The sequence below is a fragment of the Nomascus leucogenys genome, chromosome 9 (genome assembly GCF_006542625.1).
Source record: "Nomascus leucogenys isolate Asia chromosome 9, Asia_NLE_v1, whole genome shotgun sequence".
NCBI classification, from domain to species: Eukaryota; Metazoa; Chordata; class Mammalia; order Primates; family Hylobatidae; genus Nomascus; species Nomascus leucogenys.
The window spans coordinates 57,754,684-57,781,490 of NC_044389.1; the positions used below are offsets into that span (position 1 = coordinate 57,754,684).

Genomic DNA, 26,807 nt, shown 5'->3' on the forward strand with positions numbered 1-26,807 from the left:
ATTTAATATACTTTGTTAGTTTTTTAGATCTCCTCTCTTTGTCACATATGGGAGCAATTTCTTAAAGCATTATTCTAAGCTCTTCTAAAATGAAAGTGGCCAATACAGATATCAAAAAAGAAAAACAGCCCTCAGAAGGATATACAATTTATTTTTCTTTTGGCAACATTAAATTTCTTATATAATCTTTTCAACAAAACAATCAATAAAATGTGGTGTAGGTAAATGCTGGAGGATATGTTATTAATACTCTATGACATTATCAGAAAGCAGCACAGGTGTGACTGGGGAGAGGGCTGAAGCAGAACTGACTGGAAGTTTTAGGGGTGATTTAGGCCAACCTCTCACATTATAGATAAACCTAGATATTTGGGAGTGTCACATTTTTAAATTTTTAGTTTTACTAGGTATCACACATTGTGCTACATTCATTTCATCTGCCACTTCATCTAATCCTCTCACACCCTAGAAAGTAGGCAGTACTATTCCCATTTTGCCGTTCAGGTCACTGAGATTCAGAAGTCAAGTAATGAGCCACAAATCACGCAGTAGATAAGTAACAGAACTGGACTAGACGTTGAACCCAGGTCTCTAATTTTTTACCCGCCTCTGTCCCCATTCCCTTGAACTACCAAATCAGTTGCTAAATTCTCTTGCATAAATGTAGTCTCTAGAATTTTTCCCAACTTTGATTCTCTTCCCCATCCCCACAGCCTTGGTTGAGAGCCTTATCATCTCTTATCAGTAACTCCTAAATGGTCACCCCTTTTCTTCCCACAGTCTCTTGCCAGCCGTGGGACTCATTTAGGCCATGCCAAAGTGCCTGCTGTCTTCCAAAGGAAGAGGATAATCTTATAGGTGCTGAGACTATGGTTTGTAAATTTTATTTCCGCTAAAAAGAATGAAGGCTCCTTGGAGAAGCGGCTAATTCCAGGTCTGGGTTAGGAAATATACAAGATGAATCTGGAATATCTTGTTAGACTGGATAGTAAACATATTCTCAAAGAATACTAGGATCCTGTCAAAAGGACTCAAAACCACTTAATGAGGCACCAACTGGCCAAAGCTGGGGCAATTTGAGCATCGATGATGATTATAATTGTAATAGTTTGAAACACATTAAATACGTTTAAACTCATAAGTTCACAATAATGCCAAAAACAAAACAATAATAATACAAAACTCGTCGACCTTCATTGGAGAATGCTAAAAAGCAACACATTATTTTGAAAACACAATAAATGAGTAGAAAAAAATCAAGTTTTTAAATTGATTTATTTATCTAAGCCTGCCTTTATTTTGTGAAGTGTACCATTGAGTGACCAAATATTAGATGATGGGATAATTTTCTCTATAGGGTTATTCCAGCTAATAAATGAAGAAGGCATGGAAAAAATAGAATATCACCATATTGCATTACCTACTGAGTTAGTGGGCTTGGGTACTAATCATCTGTGGTGGCTGCCAACACCATGGAGTGTGATGCACTCAGGTACTACATCTCCTAATGGAGGAATGCACCATCCCCTATGAAGCAGTCTTGCCAAATTGAAAGAAACCTACATCTGATCAAGCTTCTACCTCCAACAGGGGAAGATGTTGAATAACACTGTGGGGATGATATCAGCAAACTCCAGACTATGGAAAACTCTATGGGAAAAATAACCAGGTTTCTTCAATAAATGAATTGCAAGGAAAAAAAAGAGATTGAGAGAAAGATTGACAGAGGTAGGAGGAATTTATAGACTAGAAAGAGACTTAAGAGACATAGCAGCCAATCACAATTATGAAATTTATTTGGATCCTGAATCAAACCAAAACTGCAAAAATAAATGATGACATTTATGAGACAATTGTGAATTTTAACACTGACTAGATATATGATGACATTAAAGTATTGTTCACATTTTCAATATGATAATAACATAACCCTTATGTTTTCAACAACCCTTATCTTTTAGAGATACATACTATTTTATTTATAGAAGAAATGCTATGATGCTTAGGATTTACTCCAAAATAATATGGGAGTGGGAATATTATAGGAAAAATGACTGTGAGTTAATAATTGCTGAAACTGGCTGAAAGGAACATGGGGACTCATTATACTCTTCTCTCCTACTTTGCAGATGATTATGTTTTTCCATAGTTTTAAAATGAGTCCTCTAGACCTCCTAATTGCTTGCAAAACAAGTCCACAGTGTTTAGCAAGTGGCTTGGGATCTGAACTAGAGGTAGAACAAAAAAAAGGGAGGTGCCTCTTACGGTGTGAAAGGCCAGAGAAGCAGAGAGGTCATTCTTGTTTGGAAAGTCTTCCCCAAGGAGACTTCTGGACGCTTTCAGGCCTCTCTGCCTTTGCTCATGCCATTTCCTCATTCTAGAATTCCACACTCCTCCATTCTCTGCCAACCAAAAGTCTCTTCATTTTGCAGGCTCAAATTTTTCCCTGTGTTCTTCACATGTCAGCCCTACTAGTCTTTCAGCTTTTAGAGAACAGATCATGTCTCAGCTTCATATCCCTTCCTCCCAGATATGAGCACATACATGGCAAGTGCTCCATGCCTGTCAAATTGAACTGCAGAAACTGAGGCTCAAAATGTGGACTCCAAGGTCTCACAGCTAGTTAATGAAAGAACTTAACTAAAAATCTCATGTAAACATTAGTCGCCTGACTTCAGGAACTCCAAAGCCTCTTCAAGCTTGTTCACCAGCATTCCTTTCCTTGAGAGTTAAGATTTAAAGGCTTTATGATCTCTGAGAGAAGTAACACATTAACTTAGAGTAGCTGAAGGTTATTATCCATTACCATGTACTGGCATGTAGAAAAGCACAGGCCCCGGGCGAGTGGCCTATAAGACAAATACATCTTATAGGGAAGAGGAAAGTGGGCTGGAACCTGCAACACCACTTGGATCAGGAATCGCACAGTGAGAGTCATGGTGAATGCCCTGGACACGAAAAAGACACAGGGGAAACACAGGAGAGATGACAGGGTCCAGGAGATCCAGTTGGCCAGTTTCCTGTGATTACACATCAGCAAATGAAATTTGAAAAGGCATTATAGGCCAGGTGCCATGGCTCACACCTGTAATCCCAGCATTTTGGGAGGCCGAGGAGGGCAGGATCACGAGGTCGGAAGTTCGAGACCAGCCTGGCCAACATAGTGAAACCCCGTTTCTACTAAAAATACAAAAAATTAGCCAGGCATGGTGGCAGGTGCCTGTAATCCCAGCTACTTGGGAGGCTGAGGCAGGAGGATCACTTGAACCCAGGAGGCAGAGGTTGCAGCAACCCAAGATCATGCCACTGCACTCCAGCCTGGGTGACAGAGCAAGACTCTGTCTCAAAAAGAAAAAGGGCATTGTAATCACTTTACAGACAAGCTTGTTATATTTGGGCAATCATCATTACCTGAACATCCTTATGAAATAAAATTTCACTCTAGACAAGTGAATTCAATAGGGATTGTCTTTTAAAAGATCCATAGTTAGTTATCCAGTACTAGCCACAGGGGAGCTTTCCATAAGAAGGAGAAAACCCATGTTTCCTCTGAAAAAAAATGCATCTATTTGGTTTTGGTACTTAGTAAGAAATGGGCATGAGTTATATCTCTGTATAGGTCAGTTTTCTTTCTTTTTTTTTTTTTGAGATGGAGTCTTGCTCTGTCACCCAGACTGGAGTGCAGTGGCGTGATCTCAGCTCACTGCAAACTCTGCCTCCCGGGTTCACACCATTCTCCTGCCTCAGCCTCTCGAATAGCTGGGACTACAGGTGCCCGCCACCACGCCCGGCTAATTTTTTGTATTTTTAGTAGAGATGGGGTTTCACTGTGTTAGCCAGGATGGTCTCGATCTCCTGATCTCGTGATCCACCTGTCTCGGCCTCCCGAAGTGCTGGGATTACAGGCGTGAGCCACCACGCCCAGCCTATAGGTCAGTTTTCTTATTTTAATTTTGCAGTTCACTGTTTAACCTTTGAAATGTGTTGTTAGAACGTAGCCTAGGCAAGGCCAATAAACATGAGTTGTCATGTTTGAAATGTGTTATAGAAGAGAGCCTAGACAAGGCAGTAAACATGAGATGGCAAACATGTCCTATGGAAATGAAGGTGGCATCAAATAGAGGCACTTCCCTGTGGTTGGCCTCTTACTCTTTTTATTTTTTATTTTTCAACATAATCCGCTTCTGCAACAGAAAAAGAGTGACAAAGAAAGGAGTTTTGTTTTGCTCTTTTGGTTTTATGTCACCAAAATATACTTTTTTTTCCTTTAATCTTGGGACTCTGGAAATCTTTCCTGGTGTTATCAACCAAAACTAGAGGAATTTAGAAGGAAGTGTGCCCTCCTGGGTAGAAAGGGAAATGTGTCTTCTCAGTTGCCCAGAAGCAGAGGTTATCAGTAAGTAAGTGTCCTATCCCCAAACTGCTGTGAGCTGTCTACCCCTTTGAACTATGCCAACTTGCCAAGCTTTGGATAAATATAGATTAGCTATTGTCTGGGTTTCCTGAGGCTGCCATAACTAATTACCATAAACTTGGATAGCTTAAAACAACAGAAACGTATTCTCCGACAGTTCTGGAAACTGGAAGCCTGAAATCAAGGTTTCAGCAAAGCCATACCTCCTCTGAAGCTCCAGGGGAGGATCCTTCCTTGCTTCTTCTAGCTTCCAGTGACCCCAGGCATTCCTTGGTTTGTGGCTGTATCACTTCAATCTCCACCTCTGTCTCACATGGCCTCCTTTCCTCTGAGTCACTCTGTGTCCAAAGTTCCCTCTTACAAGGACACCAGTCATAAGGCCCATTCTCATCTTTACTCGATTATATCTGCAAAGAGCTTATTTCCAAACAAGGTCACATTCACACGTACTAGGGGTTGTGGTTCAGCTTATCTTGTTGGGGACCATGGTTCAACTTATAGCAGTTATATTAATTTCACATCTCAATCATGTTCATGAAAGACTCCTCCCCACAGATAAAATAAGTTATGAACTTAATTGATTATAAATTACTTTTATTCAAGATAGCATTCACTATCACATCAATTTTTTTTATTTGTTTCCTTATTTATCTACGTATTTATTGCTCTTCATGAGACTGTTTAAATCAGGTGTTTCTCAATCTATATTTAGGCATTTGGAGGGGGATTTTTTTTTTTTTTACATGGAGATGGCATTTCTGGTTCCTGACCACTAAATACCAGTAGCATCCTGCAGGCATTGTGACAAGCAGGAACAAAGAAAATCGGGAAAAAGAAAAGAAACGGAGGAAAGGATGGGGGTAGGAAATGCCGTCACACATTTCCAAACCATCTGACTCTTTGAAAACAACAGTCTAAATTGATGAGACTTTTAATGTCGCTTCTTGGAGACTCACAGAGAATGGGCTGTGCTGAGCAATAGCAGCCGTTCTGGTAACTCAACCAGCCTGTAGGTTGTCAGAGGCCTCTGGGTGATTCCAGAGCATTCTGACTAGGACACGGATAGTAGCAGGTATACAATGTTAGAGACAAATTTCAAAGGCACCATTTCACTTCTCCTCTGCCGTATTCAATACTCTATTGTTTACAACACTGTATCATTTACATCACCATGCCTGCAGTAAAGTCAGGAAGAGTATAGAGAGAGCAAAAAGTTGCAGGAGATGAAAATAGCCTCCTGCACTTTTTTAGCGTTGCTCATTGCAATGTAGAAATGATACTTTTCCTTTGTTTGCATGCAAGGGAGGACATGACCCACTTTCTATTTTTTTTTAATTATACTTTTAAGTTCTGTAGTACATACGCAGAACATGCAGGTTTGTTACATAGATATACATGTGCCATGGTGGTTTGCTGCACCCATCAACCCATCATCTACATTAGGTATTTCTTCTAATGCTATCCCTCCCCTAGCTCCCCAACCCATGACAGGCCCCAGTGTGTGATGTTCCCCTCCCTGTGTCCATGTGTTCTCATTGTTCGACTCCCACTTATGAGTGATAACATGCAGTGTTTGGTTTTCTGCTCCTGTGTTAGTTTGCTGAGGATGATGGCTTCCAGCTTCCTCCATGTCCCTGCAAAAGGACATGAACTCATCCGTTTTTAAGGCTGCATAGTATTCCATGGTGTATATGTGCTACATTTTCTTTATCCAGTCTATCATGGATGGGCATTTGGGTTGGTTCCAAGTCTTTGCTATTGTGAATAGTGTTGCAGTAAACATACATGTGCATGTGTCATTATAGTAGAATGATTTATAATCCTTTGGGTATATACCCAGTAATGAGATTGCTGGGTCAAATGGTAATTCTAGTTCTAGATCCCTGAGGAATCATCACACTGTCTTCCACAATAGTTGAACTAATTTACACTCCCACCAACAGTGTAAAAGCATTCCTATATTTCCACATCCTCTCCAGCATCTGTTGTTTCCTGATTTTTTAATGATCACCATTCTAACTGGCATAAGATGGTATCTCATTGTGGTTTTGATTTGCATTTCTCTAATGACCAGTAATGATGAGCTTTTTTTCATATGTTCGTTGGCCACATAAATGTCTTCTTTTGAGCAGTGTCTGTTCATATCCTTTGCCCACTTTTTAATGGGGTTGTTTGTTTTTTTCTTGTAAATTTGTCTGAGTTCTTTATAGATTCTGGATATTAGCCCTTTGTCAGATGGATATATTGCAAAAATTTTCTCCCTTTCTGTAAGTTGCCTGTTCACTCTGATGATAGTTTGTTTTGCTGTGCAGAAGCTCTTTAGTTTAATTAGATCCCATTTGTCAATTTTGGCTTTTGTTGCCATTGCTTTTAGTGTTTTAGCCATGAAGTCTTTGCCCATGCCTATGTCCTGAATCTGAATGGTATTGCCTAGGTTTTCTTCTAGGGTTTTTATGGTTTTAGGTCTTACGTTTAAGTCCTTGATCCATCTGGAGTTAATTTTTGTGTAAGGTGTAAGGAAGGGGTCCAGTTTCAGTTTTCTGCATATGGCTAGCCAGTTTTCCCAACACCATTAAAAGTATCTTCTTCTCAGTTCTGTGTAAGTATTACTGGATATGGGAACATAAGAAGTTACAAGAATCTTTCACTGAAATATATAGAAAATGTGACCTTCTAGGACAGTGGTTTTCTGTTCGCCAATGTGAAAAGTGTGTGTTTATGTGTGTGCGTATGTAAAATGTGTATATACATATATTTGTGAGTGAGATATACATTTTCCTCTTTCCTTACCTGCTTCCTTCCTTACTAAAGTAATTAGAAGTCTTTAAAAGAAGGAGACCAAATAGCATTGAAATGATTTCTTAAGAGAAAATTAACATTCAATAGAGCATTTATTTGGCCATTTATTTGGCTCTGTAGCTACCTATTTCATGTTCTTTTGGAATCACAGCTTTCCTTATATGTCATAGTGAAAATCAATATCTGAAACTTCTTCCTCCGGAAAAAAATATAATTTCTCTTATAGGAGATTTAACTACTTAAATAGTTCTGCTTATACAGGTAAGAGAAATATTCTAAGAAAAAATGAGAGATCTGCTGTCTAAAGCCTTTATTGATATGAGTTATTATTTAAGGAATAAAAAAATTAAAGCTCTGATGCTGCAAACAAAGCTCCTTGATGAGAACTGAGTTCATGCTGAGATAAAAAGTTACAAAGCAAGAGAACAGCCTCATTATATTTTTAAAATTCCAGGGAAAGTCATTGCTTTGCCAAAGCAATGTGGCAAGACAGCCTGGGACCCAACATTGGTGCCCAGGAGGCTAGGAGTAAAGAGCTTTAGAAGCTTTGAATCTTTTTCTAAAACAATTAAGATTAAAGGACTTAATCAGGAAATCTGAGGTTATATAAGGGGTGAACAGGTCAACCAGCTCATATATCTGGTTTGGGGCACATGCTTTGGATGACCAAACTTTTCCATGGAAGATTGTACTTTATGATAATTCTTCCAGAATGAAAGAACTGACAAGAAACATTAAAGTTTGAAAAGCGATCCCCACCACTACTGACATCTGAGAACATCCTGGCCTCTCCAGAGACATCTGACTGAGGGAAGCAGGTGAGCGAGCTTGGGCTGCAACCCCAGGGAGAGGAAGAGAAGTGGGTCATGCCTGGTGAAGTGGCCTGTCTCTCTTGGCAAGTCAAGCTGACTGATTTGGAGGCTACAGACTCTACCTTGGCTGGCCTGGCCACCTCACAACCTCCTCTCCAAAAGTGACATGTACTACAACTTAAGATATTACATGACACCTGAAGCAAAAACTAAGAGTAGATATGGAATAAATCTTCTGAAGCTCCAAGTCTCGATATCCACAGTAAATTATTCTTAGTGAGAAGAGAGCATTCACTATTTCAGCAAGAACTACCCAGGAAGAACCAAAAGCCTTCTGAGATGGTATGTGAAGGTACAGGAATTTAGGGAATAGACCCAATTTTTCTTTTACTTAATCAGCGTTGAGTTTTTGGGTTTCTAAGAGGGCACAGGAAACTTGAACTGGAGAAGCAAGGTTCATTGGCATGTGCCAGTTAATACTTCACTAAGTCTTTACTAGTAAAAATGATGACATTTATCTTCTTTCTTAAGCCATGTCTATTCTGTTCCAACTTTACCAAGAATGACAGCTAGGATTTGAAAGTGTGCCTATGTTCTTTGCTGAGCACTTACTGCAAAGTTTCTAACAATGTAAACTTGACCTGTGTTTGACTCATAATGCCCAACAAAAAAACACTGCTGTTTTGAAATTATAGAGATAGCAAGGTGTAGATTGAATCTCGCTGTACACTCAGTGATTCTACCTGCTCATTTTCTTTTCACTTATGATGCTGATGGCCCATTCTAGCATCGTGCAGCATCATGTTCAGAAAACACCAATCAATCCTGCACCTGTGGGAGGCCAATTTCTGCTGGTTTCAATGACAGTGGAAAAGTAATAGGTCTCAAATCCCATCAGCAATGAGAATGTTGGTCCTCTTCACCAAGGCTCCTAAATGTGCAAATTATATTGTTTATGCATTTTCTTGATCTTATTTTTATAAAAATAAGAATATTTATAAAAAAATTTATAAAAAATATTTTATAAAAATAATGCATTTTTCTTAGCATCAGACTTCAGCAACACTTGATTTTTCTTTTTGATAAGGAATTTGACAGAACCTAGGCAATTAGCTGGGAGCTGTGTAAATTCAGGAAACCTGATTAACAGATCATAATTCACCTAAGAATTTAGGTTTAAGCCATGGTGGATAAAGTTTCCTTCTAAAAGTGTTTGGCAATTTGGCTTTAAAAGGAGCACTAGATTAATTCAGTCTGTGCTTTCTTGCCATATGACATCATTTCAAGATATAAATTCCATTTATATTATTGAAAATGTATAAGATATTCATAAGCTTATTTTGATTTAACAGGGAGGATAAATGAAATGTTCTGCTAATGAACATATTCCAGATAACTAAGCTTACTCTATATAATGTAGACTGCAGATTTTGAAAAATGAAAAAAAAACTCATTAAAGCTATATTTAGTAGTTGTGGTAAAGTCACTGATAAGCTCCCTACCTCCAGTTGTCATCTGTTAAATAAGAGGATGAAATGAGATGATCATTAGTGTCTGCTCTTCTTTATGATCTGAAATGGATTCTTAACCTGAGGTCTATCTAAACATAAATGAAACACAAATGAGCATCAGAAAGCCCACAAAACACCTGAAATTGTATCAAACATTATGTATATGTACTTATTTGCATTTTTTGCTGGGATGATCCATAGATTTTATCCAAGACCTGAACCTTGTGACCCTAGTAAGGTTAAGAATATCTAACATTGATTCTATGATTAATTTAACTGTTAAGTGATGTAGCCTTTCTTTGAAATTTCATAAGCCTCCTCAGGATATCTAGTACTGGCTTTAGTTTTTTTGGCCATAGCTTCCATCACGTAGATCACTCTTGCATGAATTCATCTCACCCTCAGATCACCCTTGAAGGCAGACATTGTCCTCTCAAGTTACAGATGAAGAAATGGAGGGGCAGAATGCTCAGGTATGTCAGTAAACATAGGAGTCAGTTATAGATGTTTTGGCTTCCTGGTCTGGTGCTTTTTCCATTACAGTCCATTATGTAGAGTATCATAAAACTTACATTTTAATGCACAAAGCTTAGTATTTTGGAAGCTACTTATGTATGCAAAGGTCTCCAAAGTTTAGACCTCCAAAAAAAACCTAATTCAAAGGAAACCAGACTAGTAGCAAGTATGAATTTTAACTTAAAACTGGAAAATACCAGCTGAACATACATTTCTTCAGTTTCTGCTCTCTAAATTCCAATTTAAAAAATTTATATAACACAATGTGCTTTCTTTTACAGAGCTTTCAGGTGGAACACCTGGTAGTCAGCTAATGTACCCATTATAGAGATGACAAAAGTCAAGACTCATAGAATTGAGATGACATGTACAAAGGCAGAGAGAAAAGTGCAGCGTTAGAACACGATGCTGATCTCATTACTCCAAGTTTGCACTCTTTTATTGCACCCACAGCTGTCTCTGCGGTGTCCTTAGGGCATCAGGGATAGGGGAGGGGTGCATGGGCTGGGAAATATGTTGCCAGGTATGACCATTTGTATAGACTCATGTGTTGGAGGGGGAACTGTCTGCAAAATAAATGCCACAGTAAGATAAACTATATTCTTTGGAGTCTAGATTTGGAAGCTTTTTTCTGAAAGTTCAGAATCTTTCTCCATACCAAGTGAAGGACAAATATATCTATGACCAGCAAGAAAACAACAGAGACTGAAATCTTCCCCAGTTGTAAATGCAGCTTACAACTTTTCACAAGAACATTTTTTGTGAACTTGCATTTCTTTTCTTTCCAGGGGAAGACATGGCCTGATTCAAAACAGGGGGACTGTGAGAGAGATTTAGCACAAGAAAGACTATTGGTGTTCCCTATGTCTTATTGGCTTTTTGCAAATTCCCTAGAACCTGAAGCCCAGTAATTACTCTATAATCTTTTGCCAACGTTAAACCTTTTTTCTGAGGAGGTCTATAACTTTAAGTAGCTGGCAGATATTTTTATGATCAGGCTGTACTGCAGGCACATTAGAATGCACTGGGAAATGCATGATTTATATATTTTGATTTTGACTTGTACAAGATTTACATCTGGGCTAAATACATAAAATAATAGAGAGTGGTTTGCCAGTATAAAGGAAAGAATCATTCAAGTTCAGCCAATCTGATTATATCACCGCAGTGGTGGAGAAGCAGCTCAGAGAAGTTCTCATTACAGATGTGCCAAGAACTTGGGTTTGGAGGCCCACCTCCCTGCTTTTGAATTACATCTCTGCCATATAGTGGGCAAGGGAAGAGGGAACTAACATTTATTAAATCTAATAAGGTGCCAGCCATTGTGTTAGGCACTTTACAGACGTTTTAATTTCGACTCTATACCAGCCCTGGAAAGTTGGTACTACTGGTCTCAATCTCCAGATGAGAAAACAGAGATTTAATGAGGCTTAATAATTTGTCCAAAGCCACAGAGTTACTGACAGCCACATTTGAACTCGGGTCTTTCTGCCAATAAATTCATGTTCTTTCTATTATTCAGCACGTCTTATCTGGGCTTTAATGTCTCCATCTGTAAAATAAGATCAGTAAGCATACCTTTTAGGACTGCTGGATTACAAGAGATTAATTTACCTAGAACAATCCTAATATACTGGAGGTCTTGGATGAATAATATTTCTCTCCCTACACTTTGTTCTGGTAATAGCTCTGATTTTGTTGTTTGATTTGTTTGCTAGCTTGATTAAGGGTTTTTGTTCTTTTTAAATATTTGGGCCCACCTCAGCTTTTTCTAAGATGGAGAAGCAAAAAGATGATTCAATATAGAGGTGTCTATATGACATTAGAAGACAAGGAGAACCAGAATAACATTTTCTTCTTTTGTCATTTGTCTAGAGTAAAGAGCTGCAGGCAGGGAATGGGGTGGTGCTGTTCTGTACCCTGGGAGAGTGTGTGGGGTTGCCAGGTGTCTTCTTAACTGTGCACCAAGACCTTTGTGAACAATTTTAATATTCCTTCCTTAAGCAGCTTCAGGGAGGGATTGAAGCTAGACAGCAGCCAAGCTGCACCTTAATAGACCTGCAGTATTCCAAATGGCCTCTCATTGCAGGCAGGTAGCCCAGAGTGCTGTCCATGCCTGGTGCATGGTAGGGAATGTGGACAGAACTTCACAAGAATTGGTAGGAATGGCAATATTTTCTTGCCTGTAAATGGCTGACTACTCATAGAGAGGCTTGGGAATAACTACTTATCTCAGAAATAATGATTATTTATTTATTTATACCTTGCTCCCTACCTGAAGGTGGTAGAGCTCTCTGCTTACAGATAATAAATAGCATCTAAAACTGCATGTTCCAAGAATAATGGAAAGCATCTATATAAGCCAGAGTGATTGAAAAGAATAATAACTCTTAATCCTAGGAAGATATTTTGATATTTTTATTTAGCTAACCTTGACTCAGCACTTTCCTTGAACTAGGGATATACAAAAATAATTAAGGCACAGCCTTCATCTTTAATGTACTAACCGTCTGGTGGGAGACCATACATGTGTACTGAGACTATAAGGCAGCCCAGTAGGCTGTGTGCTGGAGGTATGAATGGAGTATAGCAGAAACCCAAAGCAGACAGGGTAACTATTTTACTTGATGAAGAAGTAATATTTGAGCTACCTTTTAAAGGATAAATAGGAACTTGCCAAGCAAAGAAAATGAAAAGCTGGGGGTAGAGGAGTACTCTGACAAAGCATCTACAAAGGTCCAGTGTCCACAAGAAAGATTGTGAGGAATTTATGAGGCTCGACCATAAGACAGTAAGACCAGAGACCAAGCTTGGGGCCAAAGTGAAATGTCTGGTTCTCTGAGAAATGATAGTTAATGGGATTAAGCCCTAGCACTGCCATTTCTAGAATGTGGCTCTGAAGAACTTACTAAGTCACTCTGAATCTTGTTTTTCTCATTTGTAAAATGGGCCTAATAACAGTTCCTATCTCCGAGAGTTATGAGGATTAAGTCAAAATACCCCTTTGGACAATTCTAGCACATGGTCATGCTCAGTAAATGCCAATTCTTTGTAGTATTTTTAGTAGCAATAGTCAATTTTATAATAAAATAAATAGCACTATATAAGAACATAAATAATGTTCACATTAGGCTTATCAAGAGTCTTTTTAAAGAAAAAGATCTAGAATAGGGCTATCCAACACAAAACTCTCTATAATGATGAAAATGTTCTCTATCAGTGTTGTCCAACTTATTAGTCATCATCTGACTACTATATCAGACTACTGAGCATTTGAAATATGGCTAGTGCAATTGAGGAACTGAAATTTTCATTTTATTTAATTTTTTTTTATTATACTTTAGGTTTTAGGGTACATGTGCACAATGTGCAGGTTTGTTACATATGTATCCATGTGCCATGTTGATTTCCTGCACCCATTAACTCGTCATTTAGCATTAGGTGTATCTCCTAATGCTGTCCCTCCCCCCTCCCCCAACCCCACAACAGTCCCCGGAGTGTGATGTTCCCCTTCCTGTGTCCATGAGTTCTCATTGTTCAATTCCCACCTATGAGTGAGAACATGCGGTGTTTGGTTTTTTGTCCTTGCGATAGTTTACTGAGAATGATGTTTTCCAGTTTCATCCATTTTATTTAATTTAAATAGCCATGCATCTTAGTGGCTATTGTATTAGACACTAGAGATCTAGATTTATAAAATCATAAAATGTTTTATTTGCAAAAGACCTTAGAAATTGATATAAAGCTCCTATCCTCCCCCCATCACCATTATACAAATGTCTCTCAGAGGGAAATTGATTTGCACGGGGTCACATAACTAATGACAGACCTGGTGCTAGAACCCAGCAGCTCCTCTGGCATCCTAAGTAAAGTTCTTATTATCCTGAAGTCTGGTTAGCTTATTATTTCCACCTTAAAAAGTGTCTGTTGCAAATGCATCATGGGTTCTGATGTTCCACTCAGCCACCTTTCCTCCCCTCACCATGCTCATTTCTACTTCTTTTTTTAAATAATATAATATGCATGCTACATCCAGTAAATCCCAAGTAATCCATAACTCACTGATAGATATTTTAGTTCCTGCTCATGGGAACATTTTATATCAGCAGCAGCTCATTTAGTACAAAATTCTCAGCACCATTATTTTCATAACTAGTGTTTTGTTGTTTTTGTTGTTATACTAGTATTAATTTTTGTTACTTTGCCTAAGTACTAAACTTGTGTCAATAAGAATATTGATCTTTTTATAGCATTTACAAAACATAAATTCAGATTATTCATCATTAAGAAATTAGGATGATCAAACCATTTAGCAGGGTCATCAGTTAAGAAGGATTGATCATAGAGCGCTATGGGAATATGGCAGAATAGGAAGCACCAGTTTCCGCATCTAAACAACAATTGCAGTTGCGGAATCTGTCTGATCTATTTTGGAATTCTGGAATCTATTAGAATGATTGTAACTTCCAGGGGAAGGATTGATAATAGTAAATTTTGGTTAATTTCGGCTTGCAACATGGCAGCAGCTACCCATTTTCCAGCCCCATGGCAGGCAGGTGTGCACATGTTTCATATGTAACTTGCAGGCAGTTTGTAGGAGCCAGGGTGAGTGAAAAGAATCTTACAAAAACTGGAGATATATATTCTGATTGCTGATTTCTGTGTCTAATCTTTGAGGTGCACACATATAGGAGGAAGCCATTGTTGCACCCCTTTCTTCACATTGCAAGCCCTTCTCCCTTTGGCTAAAGCAAGTTCCATAAGATCTAAAGGACCAGTGCACTTTTATTTTATTTTTCTTCTCCTCCTCCTCCTCCCACTTTATTTTTCTCTTCTTCCCCTTTTGGGAGACAGACATTTAAAGTCCAAGACTTCTAAAAACAACCACATATATGGGGGCATTTAGGAAGTCACAACATATGCTTAGGGAAAGGCACAGTCTTAAAAACTAACCGAGAAGACCTTAAGTTTACATGTTGGGCTGATCACCAGCACTGACACAGCCTATAGCAATTAAAAAACAAAAGCAACAATTAGCAAACCCTGGGGAAGGGGAAGAATCTGATTTCCAAAATCACTACATTATTATATTCAAAAGTCCAGTATTCAACAACAAAAATCACAAGACACAAAAACATAGGAAAGTATGTGTGGCCCATTCAAAAGGAAAAATAACCCAATAGGAACATACCTAAAAAATACCCAATGGAAGATCTACAGTACAAAAACTTTAAAACAACTGTCTTAAAGGTGCTCAAAGACCCAGCACTTTGAGAGGCCGAGGCAGGTGGATCACAAGGTCAGGAGATTGAGACCATCCTGGCTAACATGGCAAAACCCCGTCTCCACTAAAAATACAAAAAAATTAGCCAGGCGTCGTGGCAGGCACCTGTAGTCCCAGCTACTTAGGAGGCTGAGGCAGGAGAATGGCGTGAACCCGGGAGGCGGAGCTTGCAGTGAGCCAAGATCGTGCCACTGCACTCCAGCCTGGGTGACTGAGCAAGACTCCGTCTCGAAAAAAAAAAAAAAAAAAAGATGTTCAAAGAACTGAAAAGTGATGTGGAGAAAGTCAAGGAAACAATGTATGAACAAAACAGAAAGATTAATAAAGAGAGAAAAAACCTAAAACAAAACCAAAAGGCAATTCTGGAGCTGTGAAGTACAATAACTGAAATAAAAAATTTGCCAGTAAGATTCAAAGGCAGATTTGAGCAGACCGAAGAAGGAATCTGTGAACTTGAAGACAGGACAATGGGAATTGTCAATTCTGGAGAAAACAGAAAAAAATATCAAAGAAAAGTGGGCAGAGTGTAAAGAATCTGTGGAATATCATCAAGCAGACAAATATACACATAATGAAAGTCTTGGAAGGAGAAGAAGGAAAGAGAAAAGGGAAGCTAGATTATTCAAAGAAAAAATGACTGAAAACTTTCCAAATTTGATGAAAGACATGAATGTAAACATTCAAGAAGCTCAACAAACTGTAACTAAAATGGACTCAAAGAGACCCACACCAAAGCACATTATAATCAGACTGTTGAAAGCCAAAGAGAGAATCTTGAAAGCATTAAGGGAGAAGCAACTTGTCACATATAAGGGATCCTCAATAAGATTGTCAGCATATTTTTCATTCTAAACTTTAGAGGCCAGAAAGTAGAGAGCTGATATATACAAAATGCTGAAAGAAAACACACAAACAAACCTGTCAACCAAGAATCCTATATCTGCCAAAACTGTCTTTCGAAAGAGGAGAAATTAAGACATTTCCTGAAAAACAAAATCTGAGAAAGTGTATTACCACTAGACCTGCCCTAAAGAAATGCTAAAAGAAGTGCTTTCGGTTGAAATGAAAGAACACTAGGCAGTAATTTGAAGACATATGAATAAATAATAAAGGTGGCTCAGTAAAGGTAAATACATGAACAATTATAAAATCTGGTAACTTTCACATTTTGGTTTGTAACTCCACTTTATGTATTTTATATGATTTAAGAGACTAATGCTTATTTTTAAAACTATTATCAGTTTTAAAATCTAGTCTTATTTTAACTTTGGTTTTTAATTCTACATTTTGTTTTCTACATTATTTAAGAAATTGATGCATAAAAATTTGTTTATACCTTTGGACCCACAATGTGTAAAGATACAGTTTTGTAATATCAGTAACTAAAAAGAGGTGGGAGTGGAGCTGTGTTGCAGCAGAGTTTTTGTATGTTATTGAAGTTAAGATGTATAAATTCAAATTTGAAGGTGGTAACATTAAGATGTTAAATGTAATACCATAAAAACCACAAAGAAAATAGTTAAAAGAATATACAGATACACAGAAAAAGGAGAAAATAATTAATGCATTTAACTGCAAAAAAATCAACTAAGCAGAAAGGAAGACAGCAATGTAAGAAATGAGGAACAAAAAAAGCTATAAGGAATATAGAATAGAAATAAAATGACAGAAGTAAGTCTCTTCTTATCTGTAATTATTTTAAATGTAAATGGATTAAACTGCCCAATCAAAACACAGAATGAGATAATGGATTTTATAACAATACGATCCACCTATATACTATCTACCAGAAACACTTCAGATCTAAAGACACAAATAGGTTAAAAGTGAAAACATAGAAAAAAGTATGCCTTGCAAGTAAGAGAGCAGGGGTGAATAGGTAGGCCAGTTACCAAAAGAAAAATACTGTTTTATTCCATTTATTTGAGGTACCTAAAGTAGTCAAATTCATAGAAACAGAAAGAATGGTGGCTGCTAAGGGCTGGGAAGAGAAAGAATGAAGAGTTATTCTTTAATGGGTATAGAGTTTCAGTTTTGCAAAATGAAAAGAGTTCTGGAAATGGATGGTGGTGATGGTTGCTCAGAAATATAAATATACTTAATGCCATAGATCTGTACACTTAAAAACAGTTAACACATCTTAAATTGTAATCCCCACCTGTCAAGGGTGGGACAGGTGAAGGTAATCAGATCATGGGGGCAGTTTCCCCCACACTCGTCTCGTAAAAATGAGTGAGTCTCACAAGATCTGACGGTTTTATAAGCGTCTGGCATTTTCTCTGCTTGCACTCTGTCCTGCCACGCTGTGAAGAAGGTGCCTGTTTCTCCTTTGCCTTCTGCTATGATTGTAAGTTTTCTGAGGCTTCCCCAAGCAATGAAGATCTGTGAGTCAATCAAACCTCTTTCCTTTATAAATTACCCAGTCTCAGATATTTCTTCATAGCAGTGTGAAAATGGACTAATACGGATGGTAAATTTTATCTTACGTGCATTTTACTTCAATTTTTAAAAATGTGTTATTTCTTAAAAACGTATATTAAACCCAAAGGAATTGAACGTATGATTCAAACAGATACTTTTAGCTAATGTTCTTAACAGCATTATGCACAATAGCCAAAATATAGAAATAACCCATGTTCATCAGCAGATTAATAGATAACCAAATATGGTATATACATGCAGTGAAATATTATTTAATCATGAAAGAGAATATATTTCTGATCCATGCTACAATATGGATGAACTTTGAAAACATTTTGCTGAGTGAATGAAATCAGACATAAAAGGTCGCATATTATAGGATTTCATTTATATGAAATATCTAGAATAGGCAAGTCAAAGAAGCAAAGTAGATTAGTGGTTGCTAGGGGCTAGAGTGAGGAAAGAAATAGGAGTGATTGCTTAATAGTACAGAGTTTCTGTTTGGGATGATTGAAAAGTTTTGGAAATAGATAGTGGCAATGGTTGAACAACATTGTGAATGTAATTAATGCCACCCAATTAAGCAGTTAAAAATGGGTAAAAATCTTTCTACATGCCAAAAGATAAAAATAAAAATGGGATGATCAGGTGTAGACAAGACAAGACCTTTGCAGCAATCATTGTAGTTAGTTATCCTTGAGCTAAGAGGCGAATGTGCTAATGGGACTGTTGTACCTGATCTACACAAATGTATCTCTTCCCTTCTGCAGAGAGAAATATCAGTCTTTAGCTGCGAATGACCCTCGTTATGGAATGACGCATGGTGTCAGAGAGTTTGAGTGGACACTGAAAGTTTGCTGCCTCATTCTCCTTAAGACATGGGCATGGTTGTGTAGGAGCAGGGATGGATAGCTAAGGAAGAGAGGGACAAGTCAATTAGCATTATATTCACAGTTCAAATAATACTCTTCTTTTATGTGACGGAGCTATTAATACTTAGCTCTTGCCCTCCTGAGCACTTACCAGTGAGCTCTACCTGGAGAACAGCATTCACAATCTTAAACTTGGTTTTAGCCTGGCCCATGTGATTGATAAGGTCACATTAGTCCCCCCACTTCAGACACACTGTCATGTTAAGTTCCTAGAACATTCCCGCAGGCCCTGCTTTCAGCATTGGTCTGTACTTTTCCTCTTTTTAGCCAGTTTAGCTAATGCTTACTCAAGTCTTCAGATCATTTGCAAATATTGCTCCCTCAGATAAGCCTTCCCTGACCCCTACTCTTAAAAAGTAATTCAACTCCTTCCACACCTGGCAAAACACACACACACATACACACACACAGACACTCATTGCATCCTTCCTTGATCTTTTGTTTATGATTCTCTTCACAGCTTTTAATACACTTCATTTTATTATTATTTGTTTAATATCTATCTCCTCCTTAGACTATAGATTCTATGAGAGTAGAGACCCTATCTCTAGGGTCTAATCTGTTCTTAGACATTTAGTAGGAGCTTAGTAAATATCTGTTGAATTAAAACATAAGTAAATAAAAGAAAAACTCTATTCATGGGTAGTGACTAGTAGCTAAACAATGAATAATTTTTTGTTAAGTGAGTAAATGGATAAATTACCTGTTCTTATGAGAAATCTAGGTTAGTTTCTACTTCTCTTGAAAGTTTAGGACTAGACTTGGCTAAAGACCAAGAACTAGAAAGAGACTGAGACTCAAACAACTAAAGCAAAATAATTAGTAAATTTGCAATACTTTGTTAATAAGACTGTTAAGAAAGTCCAATGTTTAACACTTGAGCAAAGTAAGCTCCTGTTCACTCATTCCACCCCCCAGATTCCAGGAGCAAGACAGTTTGCTTCAACCTTCCAATTCGTTTCAACCTTCCAATTCATCATGGATGAGGGGCATTGTCCTAAAGTCAGTTCTCACTGATAAATTGTGGAGTAAAAATATTTTTAATAAACTTTTTTTGTATAAAGGAAGAAAGTTATTTGAGATTGAAAAACTATTTCTCAGTTATTAATACTATATTCAGGTGACTTCTGTGCAGATAGTCTTCAGAAGGTCTTTTGCTGAACTGGATGCTGGCATGCAGATGCATAGCAAGAAGAAGTGAGGATCTGGGGTACAGATGGGCTAGAGCAGGTGAATTCCAGAAACTTCCTGGGCAAGTGGAGGATACAGGTGCTGTCCTTTCTTTGTAAAAGGGCAAAAACTGATATTAGAGGGGATTTTCATTAACTTGTGCTCTGTTATATGTGATGTAACTTTCTCCTCTTTTCCTTTCCCCACCTTCCAGTATGAAATCTTCAGTAAAATTCTTCAAAAAAGCCTTGAGAGGTGGGTTTCACTTTGGACAGCAATGAGGTATGAAGAATCCTGCTGTAAGGTTAATGAGCAAAAGTTGCCACATCAAAAAGTCATCTCAAAAACATCACTGTGTGATGAGAAGAATACTTCACTTCTATGGTATTCTTTTCAAAAAATCATGGCCCATCTAATCATGGGAAAAGCATCAGACTAACCCAGACTGGGGGACGTTCTCCCCAATACCTCACCAGTGATTCTCAAAAGTGTCAAGGTGATGAGAACAAGGAAAGGCTAAGACACAATTATATTCCAGAGTAGACTGGGAAAACATGCCAACTGAATGCAATGGAGTACCTAGATGAAATCCTGGAACAGAATGAGGGCATTAATTTTAAAAACTGGTGAAATTCAAATAAAGTCTAGATTTTAGTTAATAGCCATCTACCAATGCTGGTTTCGTAGTTTTTACAAGAGTAAGATGTTAACAATGGGAATAAGTGGGTGAGGGGCACATAGCAACTTTTCTATAAATCTAAATTCATTCCAAAATAAATAGTTTATTTAAAGGTAAAGCCTCAAAACTAAAATGGTCAATTTTGGCTCCTTGCTGAACTTAAGCTCCTTGCTAAGTGGACAGTGGTTGTCGCCAAAGTGCCTTGACCTTTGGCTCCTATTAAACATAGCTATCATGTCAAAAAAAAATGTTTTATTACTTCTTAAAATGGCAAGGAAGACTTTATTCAAGACTCTTGCAATATGTGTCAAGACTATTTTAAGAGGGGAGAGCTATCAGGCTCAACTCTGAATACAATAAAGACAAATAAGGATTTAAAACCAATGAGTAGAGTGAGGGGGTGAATGGATGGCAAATCACTGAGAGGAGACATCCAGGGTAAGGGGAAGTTGCTAAACAAACTGAAGAGGATTCTTGAAGGCAAGCCAAGGACTTATACATCAAAAGTGTGGGGTCAGGAACTTGATCAGATATCAAGGGTGGGGGAATTCTCACTAAAATAACTTGGCAGAATTCTTGCTGAGACTGGACTGGGCAAGCAACAGACTGGACAGGGGCCAAGGTTGAGGCCTAGTCAAGAAGAGAGCTCAGGGGAACCCAACTGAAATTCAGTCAAGGAGAGGGTCTTTGTCATTATCAGTCACACTGATACCATCTGGTTCGAATTTGGTGACTATACTACCCACGTTCACCTCATGGCTTGACTCGTATCCAGATGATTTGGTTGTATTAATTGTCTTGGCCTGGGAGCAGATTCCAGTTAAGATTTCACATTCACCATCTAGAGTTTGGCCATTGGCATTACCAGTGTTGATGTTATTTGAGCCAATTTCCTCCCAAATTGATTGGTTTGTGGTCCTGGAGACAGTAAGCTTTTGGGATTTGGCATGTGATTTTACAGATGATTTGGTACCTGGAATCCACCAAGCCGTTCTTTCTCAGAGCCAAAGCCCTTGAAATATGTTGACCTTTCCAGTCAAAAGATCCTTATCCAGGTGTAAGAACTGTAAAAACTTTACATGTAATGCAAACATGAATTCCATAAACCTGCCAATTTAGGCATAGAAGATAAACTACAGAAGGACTTTATTTTCCTCTGGGCCAGCCCAGCACATTAATTCACATTAACATATTCAGGTATGGAAGGCTTTGAAAAATTAATAAGCTCAGTCTCCACTTTGCATTATTTATTCTTGGTGCAGAATGTATGGTTTTGTTTGTTTGTTTGTTTGTTTGTTTTGTCATTTGGGTAATTCCTGGGGCAGTATCTCTCCATGTAAAGCCAAGTGACAAAATGAGGGCAGCCAGGCAATTTCAAACAGAACCAGTTTTGTTTTTTTGACCTGTATTCTGACCTAAAATAATCCGCACAATAACCCCATTTCTTCACCTGAATTTGGCTCTGCAGACACCTTAGAGTTCTGTCTGCAGAGAGACAAACTGCGTCATGGAGAGCACCAAAGCACTGGCCTTGCTGGGGTAAGGCCCATGAAGGCTGATAGTGGCACATGGGCTGGGCTAGTGAAAACAAGTTCAAAGTTGGTTGGGCTTTTTTGTTTTGTTTTGTTTCAGTTCCAAAAAAAATTTTCATAGGCAAATGCATTCTGACTCTTCCAACTCCATAAATAAATTCTGAAAAGACATGAAAGGAGGTCACAAAATTCAACCAAATACATGCCTACCTGTAAAGTCTTGTTCTGCTGTTATTTAACTTGTGGTTTTTCCTTGGGGAATCTTTAAATATAGGGAGAAGGTGAAACCATGGTTAAAATATTGGGCAAAATGTAACCATTATTAATAAGCAACACATAGACGGACTGTTAGCCAATACCTCAATGCTTTGGTGAGTTACTGAAGTATCCCACCAGCACAGTAGTAAAGTGGCAAACACAGAATTCTGTTGCCTTAGAAGAAGCTGACCAGAAAATATAAGTGTTTCATTATTTCTGAAGTGTTTGCAGGTTCCTCCCCTTTTCATTTTCCTTCTTGCAAAACTTTTTAATTCTAACACCATATCTTAGCCAGCTTTTTAAATAAAATTAATATACATTTATGACTTCATTTCTTTTCAACAGTTTATGATATTTAAGGACAAGCCAACCACAATTTATTTATAGAACTTGATCCTATTTCTGTTTCTCTATTTTGTCTCCTGGAAAGCAGAGGAAAGAGCTCTAAATTTATCAGAAAAATTAGACATTGAACTTTACTTTCCCCAACTTCTACAAATAAACAAGCATTTGTTTAAAGATAAAATTAAGATAAAAAAATTATATCGTTTGAAAATAAGATTACTAAAACATTAGGTCTAGATAATTAAATCTGTACAGGTCAGGAAATATAAAAGTTGATTATTCTGATTTTAAGCATTATTGTTTATAAGGATGCTGTAATCTCTAATAAGACTTCAGCACTTCCTGAATTCTATACCATTTCAACTTCAAATGAGATTTAAAATTTTTACATGTCACACCCTGGTTATTTGTCAGTGTGCATGGAAGAAGAAAGAGGAAGGGAAAATAATTCTGGAACTTAATTAATTGTGAAACCAGCCTCAGCCCCTGGATATGGTCTTGTTGACTGCAGAGATAAGGCAGTTTGGGGTCAGTTGTCTATTGTGCTTTCTTTTGCCAGTGATCATTCTATTCATTCACTCATTCATTGCATTTTTTATTCATTCATTCAGAACAAATGAAAGAACTTTTCCTTTTGGCCATTTACTTCTGTTCCCCTTTACTCAAAGGTGGCAAAATACACGATGAAACTTCTTTGAACACAATTAAAACAAGCCTGAGTTTTGGAAGGTGTCAAAATTAAATTCTAGAAATACAGGTAAATCTGTAGGATTTTTGGGTTCCGGTCATTCTGAGCATAGTAGTGATTTCCCATATTTAAGAAATGTTTTGAAAGACAGGCTTTGAAAGTAGGCTATGGGCTGGTTTGCCAGAGTGGCTTATGTTCAAAAATAGAAATAACCTGACAGAGAACCAGAATGGACTAAATACAAGCACATAGTAAACCAAGTTTTGGCTGCTTCTCTCTCCTTGCAGGTGGATACTGTGAAGGTAGGTGATGGTATGTACACAGTGCTTCTCCTGACGATGAGGGAGAGGGTGCCAAAGGGCAGCCGACATCCCCTGCTGCTCTTTCTCACTTACAGAAGTACCCAGAGAGAGCCAAGCTCGTGGGTCCCTTGTTGTTGCGTTGGGGGGCGGCTAAGGCCCTTTTATGGCTGTGTTAAGCAGTTTAAAGAGGGTTTATAGGCACTTACAGGGAAAGCATGAACCCAAATTTCTATTTTAACATGTAAGAAGGGACTTAAATGCCAGAAAATATAGTACAGCACTCAGAATGTTGTATCACCCAAGTTGCAGACAAGCAAATCTGAATGTAGTTACCACTCCATTGTATCCAGTGCTAGGACATGTGTCGTGCCTTCCAGACTCACCCAGTGGTCCTCTGTAGTCAGAGGAAGGCAGAGAGGGCACACGGCCTCACATTTCCTGAGGAGAGCTAAAGGGCCCATCTTGCTGTGAAAACAGTCAGTGTTGCAAGAGGAATGATGCGTCTGGAGGCATAGCTCTGAGGCTGTCTCCTTTCTTCATCAGGCAGGGGAGGCAGAGAAAATAAAAGTTAGACTGAGTACTGTTGCAATGAAACTAAATACCTCGTGAGAAGGCAGATGTCTTTGTTCCCCTCCCACCATGGGCAGCTGCGCTGTTCCTTCTCTTCTGGGTGCTCTCAACACCTTACTATCGGCTATCACCCAGCAGATAAGAATAAAGTAGCCAAGGAGCAGCAGGGGGTTTGTTTTTCACTGTTTTTGAGATTGTAGAAATTGATAGCGCACTGCACTCTCATCTTGAGATCTGTGGGCTGAGCTCCCAGGGTTCTTAACATGGGCCAAGTTAGTCTGGATGCAACCTTTTGTTATTGTCTAAGTCACTGGCAGATTTAAAAATCACAGCGGTTCACAGCCAGATGACCAGCCTAGGGATGAAGGCGGGGCAAGGGGCAGTCAGTATCTCCACTCACATGTCATCTAGTCACGATGCAGAGGTTGAAACACTGAGTTAAAGGAAGCTTATCTTCATATGAAGAATTAGAGGCCACACCTCCCTAAGCTAAATTTAGAAGTGTTAGTATGTGAACAGGAGGTATACAGTATCTCAGGTTTCCTGGGGCACCAGCCAGATAAGACATTCCAGATAATTCTCTTCCATGCCTAACTTGTGCCTCACCAGGCAGGCCAGAGGAGGCACTGCAGAAGGAGCTGTCCTCTTGTGTGGCTCTGTCCTTCTTTTCAAGTTTGAGGGCGTTATGGACCATGTGAGGCTGGACGGCTCACATGTCAGCCGCCAGGCTCTTAGTTACAGACGTGGCAAACTTCCATCATCTAAGCAGTGGCACAGGTGTTGTGGAGAAATCCCAGTGCTCTAGCTGTGTGGCAGAGGGAAGGGCCAGGTCTATGAGAAAATAAAATTTTATTCTCAGCCTCTCTCCTATATTCCAGTAAGTCTAGATTGAGTAAAACATCTAATCTAACTGTGATAAATAGCTATTCAATTGCCTGGCACATGGATTACCTGCTTTATAGATTTTACCGAGCATGTTTCAAATCCAGAGACCCTGTCTTACCCTGGTAAATGTCAGGCTGCTTCCAGCCTGCCTGCCTGTGTTCAGGGCAGCAATTTAATTTTTATGTTATCATAAGCTAAACCTAATCAGGAGGCAAATGTTCTCTGACTAATTTAGCTCTGTTTTCCAGAGCAAGAGATAAATACCTTAGAGTGAGAGGCAATATAGAGTTGTGGGAGCCAGCACAAAGGAATCAGGGGCCTAGTATGAGTCCTGGCTCTGCTTCTTCTTCACTCAGTGACTTTGAGATAGTTTCCTCACTCCTGGATTTTAGGTTTCTCATCGGAAATGAAGCTGCATGAGCATAGTGGGGAACAGCAGGAGACCTAAGGACTGAGAAGTGAGCATTTGGAGGCAAGTTGCTTACTATATTTCATCAAGATACCCCTTCTAAGACACTGTATTAGTCTGCTCTCACAGGGCAAATAAAGACATATCCAAGACTGGGTATTTATAAAGAAAAAGAGGTTTAATGGACTCACAGTTCCACATGGTTGGGGAGGCCTCACAATCATGGCAGAAGGCGAAGGAGCAAAGGCATGTCTTACATGATGGTAAGCAAGAGAGTGTGTGCAGGGGAGCTGCCCTTTATTAAACCATGAGATCTTGTGAGATTTATTCACTATCATGAGAACAGCACAGGAAAAACCTCACCCTGTGATTCAATTACCTCTCACCTGGTCCCTCTCACGACACATGGGGATTATGGGAGTTAAAATTCAAGATGAGTTTTGAGTGGGGATACAGCCAAATCATATCAGATTTTTTTTCAGCTTTTGTTTTGTTCTTTTGTTTTTGCTTTTACCACTTTAAAAATGAAATGTGTTTCGCAATCAATGGCATATCCTATTTTATTAACAGCATTTTATGTCACTCTTAAGACTACATAAAATAACAATGTGTCTGATAGTTGACACTTTTTAGATTTGATGAAATACAGTCATGTTTATGTTTCTGAGCTGAGTTTGCTTATCTGAAAATAAAGCATGAGGGTGAGGCAAGTCCTCAGATCTCCTTCCTGTCTGAGATTCTGAGTCTTGCTTTGCTGAATTGCACACTCCATCACCTACTTGCACTAGTGGGGTTAATGAGGAGCTGTCTTAACCTTTTAATACCTTACCTCTGATCCCAATCTTTTCCCAGCCTAGTCTAGACTCTTCTTTCTAGAAGAAAGTTTTCAAGGTTTCTGAGAAGTTCAAGGTATTGGGACACATTCTTCCTGCAGCACTGATTAGCTGGATGGTGTCTGCTCCTACCAAGACCAGAGGACATCTTTCACAGCCACAAGCATAATAATTTTCTGTCACACATATTTTATTATTCATATGTAGCTCCTTGAAGTTACTGGTAGTTAGGGTGTGGCTGTAAGTCTGCAAAGATGAGCAAGAATATTGACAACATGCATGCCCTGTCTCTGAGCAGGGAAGGGGTAAAAACACCGAAATCTGTGAGAATGCTCAGTGGAGCAGTGCTGCCCACATCATCTTCCCATGAAACTACAGGGACAGAGGGAGCATGAGCTGAAAACAGGGCCACATGGCTCTGGGATTGCCTGAGCATCTGCAAGATTG

At 38.6% G+C, this 26,807-nt stretch overlaps 1 long non-coding RNA gene across 2 annotated transcripts; it reads right to left on the minus strand.

The window, feature by feature from the left end:
* Positions 1-10,204: 10,204 nt before the first annotated feature.
* On the minus strand, positions 10,205-24,914 carry LOC100591101. 2 transcript variants are annotated; one of them, XR_121770.4, is made up of 4 exons: positions 24,840-24,914; positions 24,047-24,197; positions 21,291-22,230; positions 10,205-11,604 (listed from the first exon to the last, which is right to left on the minus strand). It is a non-coding gene; the product is annotated as an uncharacterized LOC100591101 (long non-coding RNA). The 2 variants fall into 2 exon arrangements; XR_004031720.1 differs by lacking the exons at positions 10,205-11,604; positions 21,291-22,230; positions 24,840-24,914 and adding exons at positions 19,714-19,970; positions 22,281-22,332 and having other exon boundaries at positions 24,047-24,677.
* Between the last annotated feature and the right edge of the window lie 1,893 nt (positions 24,915-26,807).